Source organism: Halictus rubicundus, unplaced genomic scaffold (assembly GCF_050948215.1).
Source record: "Halictus rubicundus isolate RS-2024b unplaced genomic scaffold, iyHalRubi1_principal scaffold0278, whole genome shotgun sequence".
In the NCBI taxonomy this organism is placed as follows: domain Eukaryota; kingdom Metazoa; phylum Arthropoda; class Insecta; order Hymenoptera; family Halictidae; genus Halictus; species Halictus rubicundus.
The window spans coordinates 174,251-184,439 of record NW_027488819.1 but is presented as its reverse complement, the minus strand read 5'-3'; positions in this window follow the sequence as shown (position 1 = coordinate 184,439).

The following is a 10,189-nucleotide window of genomic DNA, read 5'->3' as shown; positions in this document are numbered from 1 at the left end:
AGGATAGGATAGAGGATAGGATAGGATAGAGGATAGGAGAGGATAGAGGATAGGATATGATAGAGGATAGGATAGGATAGTGGATAGGATAGGATAGAGGATAGGATAGGGTAGAGGATAGGATAGGATAGAGGATAGGATAGGATAGATGATAGGATAAGATAGAGGATAGGATAGGACAGATGATATTATAGGAATGAGGATAGGATATGATAGAGGATACGATATTATAGAGGATAGGATAGGATAGAGGATAGGATAGGATAGAGGATAGGATAAGATAGAGGATAGGATAGGATAGAGGATAGGATAGGATAGAGGATAGGTTAGGATAGAGGATAGGATAGGATAGAGGATAGGATAGAGGATAGTATAGTATAGAGGATAGGATAGGATAGAGGATAGGATAGGATAGAGGATAGGATAGTATAGAGGATAGGATAGGATAGAGGATAGGATAGGATAGAGGATAGGATGCGATAGAGGATACGAAAGGATAGGATAGAGGGTAGGATAGGATAGAGGATAGGATAGGATAGATGATAGGAGAGGATAGAGGATAGGATATGATAGAGGATAAGATAGGATAGAGGATAGGATAGGATAGAGGATAGGATAGTATAGAGGATAGGATAGTATAGAGGAAAGGATAAGATAGAGGATATTATAGGATAGACGATAGGATAGGATAGAGGATAGGATATGATAGAGGATGGGATAGGATAGAGGATAGGATAGGATAGATGATAGGATAGGATAGAGGATAGGATAAGATAGAGGATACGATAGGATAGATGATATTATAGGAAAGAGGAAAGGATATGATAGAGGATACGATAGGATAGATGATATTATAGGAAAGAGAAAAGGATATGATAGAGGATACGATATTGTAGAGGATAGGATAGGATAGATGATAGGATAGGATAGAGGATAGGATAAGATAGAGGATAAGATAGGATAGAGGATAGGATAGGATAGAGGATAGGATATGATAGAGGATAGGATAGGATAGGATAGAGGATAGGATAGGATAGGATAGAGGATAGGATACGATAGACGATACGATAGGATAGGATAGAGGATAGGATACGATAGAGGATACGATAGGATAGGATAGAGGATAGGATAGGATAGAGGGTAGGATAGGATAGAGGATAGAGGGTAGGATAGGATAGAGGATAGGATAGGATAGAGGATAGGAGAGGATAGAGGATAGGATATGATAGAGGATAGGATAGGATAGAGGATAGGATAGGATAGAGGATAGGATAGTATAGAGGATAGGATAAGATAGAGGATATGATAGGATAGACGATAGGATACGATAGAGGATAGGATAGGATCGAGGATAGGATAGGACAGAGGATAGAGAATAGGATAGGATAGAGAATAGGATAGGATAGAGGATAGGATAGGATAGAGGATAGGATAGGGTAGAGGATAGAATAGGATAGAGGATAGGATATGATAGAGGATAGGATAGGATAGAGGATAGGATAGGATAGAGGATAGGGTAGGATAGAGGATAGGATAGTATAGGGGATAGGATATAATAGAGGATAGGATAGGATAGAGGATAGGATACGATAGAGGATACGATAGGATAGGATAGAGGGTAGGATAGGATAGAGGATAGGATAGGATAGAGGATAGGATAGGATAGAGGATAGCATAGGATAGAGGATAGGATAGGATAGGATAGAGGATAGGATAGTATAGAGGATAGGATAGGATACAGGATAGGATAGGATAGAGGATAGGATGCGATAGAGGATACGAAAGGATAGGATAGAGGGTAGGATAATATAGAGGATAGGATAGGATAGAGGATAGAAGAGGATTGAGGATAGGATATGATAGAGGATAGGATAGGATAGATGATAGGATAGTATAGAGGATAGGATAAGATAGAGGATTTGATAGGATAGACGATAGGATACGATAGAGGATAGGATAGGATCGAGGATAGGATAGGACAGAGGATACGATAGGATAGGATAGAGAATAGGATAGGATAGAGGATAGGATAGGATAGAGGATAGGATAGGATAGAGGATAGAATAGGATAGAGGATAGGATATGATAGAGGATAGGATAGGATAGAGGAGAGGATAGGATAGAGGATAGGGTAGGATAGAGGATAGGATAGAATAGGGGATAGGATATAATAGAGGATAGGATAGGATAGAGGATAGGATACGATAGAGGATACGATAGGATAGGATAGAGGGTAGGATAGGATAGAGGATAGGATAGGATAGAGGATAGGATAGGATAGGGGATAGCATAGGATGGAGGATACGATAGGATAGGATAGAGGATAGGATAGTATAGAGGATAGGATAGGATAGAGGATAGGATAGGATAGAGGATAGGATGCGATAGAGGATACGAAAGGATAGGATAGAGGGTAGGATAGGATAGAGGATAGGATAGGATAGAGGATAGGAGAGGATAGAGGATAGGATATGATAGATGATAGGATAGGATAGAGGATAGGATAAGATAGAGGATAGGATAGGACAGATGATATTATAGGAATGAGGATAGGATATGATAGAGGATACGATATTATAGAGGATAGGATAGGATAGAGGATAGGATAGGATAGAGGATAGGATAGGCTAGAGGATAGGATAGCATAGAGGATAGAATAGGATAGAGGATAGGATATGATAGAGGATAGGATAGGATAGAGGAGAGGATAGGATAGAGGATAGGGTAGGATAGAGGATAGGATAGAATAGGGGATAGGATATAATAGAGGATAGGATAGGATAGAGGATAGGATACGATAGAGGATACGATAGGATAGGATAGAGGGTAGGATAGGATAGAGGATAGGATAGGATAGAGGATAGGATAGGATAGAGGATAGCATAGGATGGAGGATAGGATAGGATAGGATAGAGGATAGGATAGTATAGAGGATAGGATAGGATAGAGGATAGGATAGGATAGAGGATAGGATAGGATAGAGGATAGGATATGATAGAGGATAGGATAGGATAGGATAGAGGATAGGATAGGATAGAGGATAGGAGAGGATAGAGGATAGGATATGATAGAGGATAGGATAGGATAGAGGATAGGATAGGAAAGAGGATAGGATAGTATAGAGGATAGGATAGGATAGAGGACAGGATAGGATAGAGGATAGGATGCGATAGAGGATACGAAAGGATAGGATAGAGGGTAGGATAGGATAGAGGATAGGATAGGATAGAGGATAGGAGAGGATAGAGGATAGGTTATGATAGAGGATAGGATAGGATAGAGGATAGGATAGGATAGAGGATAGGATAGGGTAGAGGATAGGATAGGATAGAGGATAGGATAGGATAGATGATAGGATAGGATAGAGGATAGGATAAGATAGAGGATAGGATAGGACAGATGATATTATAGGAATGAGGATAGGATATGATAGAGGATACGATATTATAGAGGATAGGATAGGATAGAGGATAGGATAGGATAGAGGATAGGATAAGATAGAGGATAGGATAGGATAGAGGATAGGATAGGATAGAGGATAGGTTAGGATAGAGGATAGGATAGGATAGAGGATAGGATAGAGGATAGTATAGTATAGAGGATAGGATAGGATAGAGGATAGGATAAGATAGAGGATAGGATCGGATAGAGGATAGGATAGGATAGAGGATAAGATCGGATAGAGGATAGGATAGGGGATTGGATAGGATAGAGGATAGAATAGGATAGAGGATAGGATAGGATAGAGGATAGGATAGTATAGAGGATAGGATAGGATAGAGGATAGGATAGGATAGAGGATAGGATAGGATAGAGGATAGGATATGATAGAGGATAGGATAGCATAGAGGATAGGATAGGATAGAGGATATGATAGGATAGAGGATAGGATAGTATAGAGGATAGGATAGGATAGAGGACAGGATAGGATAGAGGATAGGATGCGATAGAGGATACGAAAGGATAGGATAGAGGGTAGGATAGGATAGAGGATAGGATAGGATAGAGGATAGGAGAGGATAGAGGATAGGATATGATAGAGGATAGGATAGGATAGTGGATAGGATAGGATAGAGGATAGGATAGGGTAGAGGATAGGATAGGATAGAGGATAGGATAGGATAGATGATAGGATAAGATAGAGGATAGGATAGGACAGATGATATTATAGGAATGAGGATAGGATATGATAGAGGATACGATATTATAGAGGATAGGATAGGATAGAGGATAGGATAGGATAGAGGATAGGATAAGATAGAGGATAGGATAGGATAGAGGATAGGATAGGATAGAGGATAGGTTAGGATAGAGGATAGGATAGGATAGAGGATAGGATAGAGGATAGTATAGTATAGAGGATAGGATAGGATAGAGGATAGGATAGTATAGAGGATAGGATAAGATATAAGGATATGATAGGATAGACGATAGGATACGATAGAGGATAGGATAGGATCGAGGATAGGATAGGACAGAGGATAGAGAATAGGATAGGATAGAGAATAGGATAGGATAGAGGATAGGATAGGATAGAGGATAGGATAGGGTAGAGGATAGAATAGGATAGAGGATAGGATATGATAGAGGATAGGATAGGATAGAGGATAGGATAGGATAGAGGATAGGGTAGGATAGAGGATAGGATAGTATAGGGGATAGGATATAATGGAGGATAGGATAGGATAGAGGATAGGATACGATAGAGGATACGATAGGATAGGATAGAGGGTAGGATAGGATAGAGGATAGGATAGGATAGAGGATAGGATAGGATAGAGGATAGCATAGGATAGAGGATAGGATAGGATAGGATAGAGGATAGGATAGTATAGAGGATAGGATAGGATACAGGATAGGATAGGATAGAGGATAGGATGCGATAGAGGATACGAAAGGATAGGATAGAGGGTAGGATAATATAGAGGATAGGATAGGATAGAGGATAGAAGAGGATTGAGGATAGGATATGATAGAGGATAGGATAGGATAGATGATAGGATAGTATAGAGGATAGGATAAGATAGAGGATTTGATAGGATAGACGATAGGATACGATAGAGGATAGGATAGGATCGAGGATAGGATAGGACAGAGGATACGATAGGATAGGATAGAGAATAGGATAGGATAGAGGATAGGATAGGATAGAGGATAGGATAGGATAGAGGATAGAATAGGATAGAGGATAGGATATGATAGAGGATAGGATAGGATAGAGGAGAGGATAGGATAGAGGATAGGGTAGGATAGAGGATAGGATAGAATAGGGGATAGGATATAATAGAGGATAGGATAGGATAGAGGATAGGATACGATAGAGGATACGATAGGATAGGATAGAGGGTAGGATAGGATAGAGGATAGGATAGGATAGAGGATAGGATAGGATAGGGGATAGCATAGGATGGAGGATAGGATAGGATAGGATAGAGGATAGGATAGTATAGAGGATAGGATAGGATAGAGGATAGGATAGGATAGAGGATAGGATGCGATAGAGGATACGAAAGGATAGGATAGAGGGTAGGATAGGATAGAGGATAGGATAGGATAGAGGATAGGAGAGGATAGAGGATAGGATATGATAGAGGATAGGATAGGATAGAGGTTAGGATAGGAAAGGGGATAGGATAGTATAGAGGATAGGATAAGATAGAGGATATGATAGGATAGACGATAGGATAGGATAGAGGATAGGATATGATAGAGGATAGGATAGGATAGAGGATAGGATATGATAGAGGATAGGATAGCATAGAGGATAGGATAGGATAGAGGATATGATTGGATAGAGGATAGGATAGTATAGAGGATAGGATAGGATAGAGGATAGGATAGGATAGAGGATAGGATGCGATAGAGGATACGAAAGGATAGGATAGAGGGTAGGATAGTATAGAGGATAGGATAGGATAGAGGATAGGAGAGGATAGAGGATAGGATATGATAGAGGATAGGATAGGATAGAGGATAGGATAGGATAGAGGATAGGATAGGGTAGAGGATAGGATAGGATAGAGGATAGGATAGGATAGATGATAGGATAGGATAGAGGATAGGATAAGATAGAGGATAGGATAGGACAGATGATATTATAGGAATGAGGATAGGATATGATAGAGGATACGATATTATAGAGGATAGGATAGGATAGAGGATAGGATAGGATAGAGGATAGGATAGGATAGAGGATAGGATAGGATAGAGGATAGAATAGGATAGAGGATAGGATATGATAGAGGATAGGATAGGATAGAGGAGAGGATAGGATAGAGGATAGGGTAGGATAGAGGATAGGATAGAATAGGGGATAGGATATAATAGAGGATAGGATAGGATAGAGGATAGGATACGATAGAGGATACGATAGGATAGGATAGAGGGTAGGATAGGATAGAGGATAGGATAGGATAGAGGATAGGATAGGATAGAGGATAGCATAGGATGGAGGATAGGATAGGATAGGATAGAGGATAGGATAGTATAGAGGATAGGATAGTATAGAGGATAGGATAGGATAGAGGACAGGATAGGATAGAGGATAGGATGCGATAGAGGATACGAAAGGATAGGATAGAGGGTAGGATAGGATAGAGGATAGGATAGGATAGAGGATAGGAGAGGATAGAGGATAGGATATGATAGAGGATAGGATAGGATAGAGGATAGGATAGGATAGAGGATAGGATAGGGTAGAGGATAGGATAGGATAGAGGATAGGATAGGATAGATGATAGGATAGGATAGAGGATAGGATAAGATAGAGGATAGGATAGGACAGATGATATTATAGGAATGAGGATAGGATATGATAGAGGATACGATATTATAGAGGATAGGATAGGATAGAGGATAGGATAGGATAGAGGATAGGATAAGATAGAGGATAGGATAGGATAGAGGATAGGATAGGATAGAGGATAGGTTAGGATAGAGGATAGGATAGGATAGAGGATAGGATAGAGGATAGTATAGTATAGAGGATAGGATAGGATAGAGGATAGGATAAGATAGAGGATAGGATCGGATAGAGGATAGGATAGGATAGAGGATGAGATCGGATAGAGGATAGGATAGGGGATTGGATAGGATAGAGGATAGAATAGGATAGAGGATAGGATAGGATAGAGGATAGGATAGTATAGAGGATAGGATAGGATAGAGGATAGGATAGGATAGAGGATAGGATGCGATAGAGGATACGAAAGGATAGGATAGAGGGTAGGATAGGATAGAGGATAGGATAGGATAGAGGATAGGAGAGGATAGAGGATACGATATGATAGAGGATAAGATAGGATAGAGGATAGGATAGTATAGAGGATAGGATAGTATAGAGGAAAGGATAAGATAGAGGATATTATAGGATAGACGATAGGATAGGATAGAGGATAGGATATGATAGAGGATAGGATAGGATAGAGGATAGGATAGGATAGATGATAGGATAGGATAGAGGATAGGATAAGATAGCGGATACGATAGGATAGATGATATTATAGGAAAGAGGAAAGGATATGATAGAGGATACGATATTGTAGAGGATAGGATAGGATAGAGGATAAGATATGATAGAGGATAGGATAGGATAGAGGATAAGATATGATAGAGGATAGGATAGGATAGAGGATATTATAGGATAGACGATAGGATATGATAGAGGATAGGATAGGATAGAGGATAGGATAGGATAGAGGATAGGATAGGATAGAGGATAGCATAGGATAGAGGATAGGATAGGATAGGATAGAGGATAGGATAGTATAGAGGATAGGATAGTATAGAGGATAGGATAGGATACAGGATAGGATAGGATAGAGGATAGGATGCGATAGAGGATACGAAAGGATAGGATAGAGGGTAGGATAATATAGAGGATAGGATAGGATAGAGGATAGAAGAGGATAGAGGATAGGATATGATAGAGGATAGGATAGGATAGAGGATAGGATAGGATAGATGATAGGATAGTATAGAGGATAGGATAAGATAGAGGATTTGATAGGATAGACGATAGGATACGATAGAGGATAGGATAGGATCGAGGATAGGATAGGACAGAGGATACGATAGGATAGGATAGAGAATAGGATAGGATAGAGGATAGGATAGGATAGAGGATAGGATAGGATAGAGGATAGAATAGGATAGAGGATAGGATATGATAGAGGATAGGATAGGATAGAGGAGAGGATAGGATAGAGGATAGGGTAGGATAGAGGATAGGATAGAATAGGGGATAGGATATAATAGAGGATAGGATAGGATAGAGGATAGGATACGATAGAGGATACGATAGGATAGGATAGAGGGTAGGATAGGATAGAGGATAGGATAGGATAGAGGATAGGATAGGATAGGGGATAGCATAAGATGGAGGATAGGATAGGATAGGATAGAGGATAGGATAGTATAGAGGATAGGATAGGATAGAGGATAGGATAGGATAGAGGATAGGATGCGATAGAGGATACGAAAGGATAGGATAGAGGGTAGGATAGGATAGAGGATAGGATAGGATAGAGGATAGGAGAGGATAGAGGATAGGATATGATAGAGGATAGGATAGGATAGAGGTTAGGATAGGAAAGGGGATAGGATAGTATAGAGGATAGGATAAGATAGAGGATATGATAGGATAGACGATAGGATAGGATAGAGGATAGGATATGATAGAGGATAGGATAGGATAGAGGATAGGATATGATAGAGGATAGGATAGCATAGAGGATAGGATAGGATAGAGGATATGATTGGATAGAGGATAGGATAGTATAGAGGATAGGATAGGATAGAGGATAGGATAGGATAGAGGATAGGATGCGATAGAGGATACGAAAGGATAGGATAGAGGGTAGGATAGTATAGAGGATAGGATAGGATAGAGGATAGGAGAGGATAGAGGATAGGATATGATAGAGGATAGGATAGGATAGAGGATAGGATAGGATAGAGGATAGGATAGGGTAGAGGATAGGATAGGATAGAGGATAGGATAGGATAGATGATAGGATAGGATAGAGGATAGGATAAGATAGAGGATAGGATAGGACAGATGATATTATAGGAATGAGGATAGGATATGATAGAGGATACGATATTATAGAGGATAGGATAGGATAGAGGATAGGATAGGATAGAGGATAGGATAGGATAGAGGATAGGATAGGATAGAGGATAGAATAGTATAGAGGATAGGATAGGATAGAGGATAGGATAGGATAGAGGATAGGATGCGGTAGAGGATACGAAAGGATAGGATAGAGGGTAGGATAGGATAGAGGATAGGATAGGATAGAGGATAGGAGAGGATAGAGGATAGGATATGATAGAGGATAGGATAGGATAGAGGATAGGATAGGAAAGAGGATAGGATAGTATAGAGGATAGGATAGGATAGAGGACAGGATAGGATAGAGGATAGGATGCGATAGAGGATACGAAAGGATAGGATAGAGGGTAGGATAGGATAGAGGATAGGATAGGATAGAGGATAGGAGAGGATAGAGGATAGGATATGATAGAGGATAGGATAGGATAGAGGATAGGATAGGATAGAGGATAGGATAGGGTAGAGGATAGGATAGGATAGAGGATAGGATAGGATAGATGATAGGATAGGATAGAGGATAGGATAAGATAGAGGATAGGATAGGACAGATGATATTATAGGAATGAGGATAGGATATGATAGAGGATACGATATTATAGAGGATAGGATAGGATAGAGGATAGGATAGGATAGAGGATAGGATAAGATAGAGGATAGGATAGGATAGAGGATAGGATAGGATAGAGGATAGGTTAGGATAGAGGATAGGATAGGATAGAGGATAGGATAGAGGATAGTATAGTATAGAGGATAGGATAGGATAGAGGATAGGATAAGATAGAGGATAGGATCGGATAGAGGATAGGATAGGATAGAGGATAAGATCGGATAGAGGATAGGATAGGGGATTGGATAGGATAGAGGATAGAATAGGATAGAGGATAGGATAGGATAGAGGATAGGATAGTATAGAGGATAGGATAGGATAGAGGATAGGATAGGATAGAGGATAGGATGCGATAGAGGATACGAAAGGATAGGATAGAGGGTAGGATAGGATAGAGGATAGGATAGGATAGAGGATAGGAGAGGATAGAGGATAGGATATGATAGAGGATAAGATAGGATAGAGGA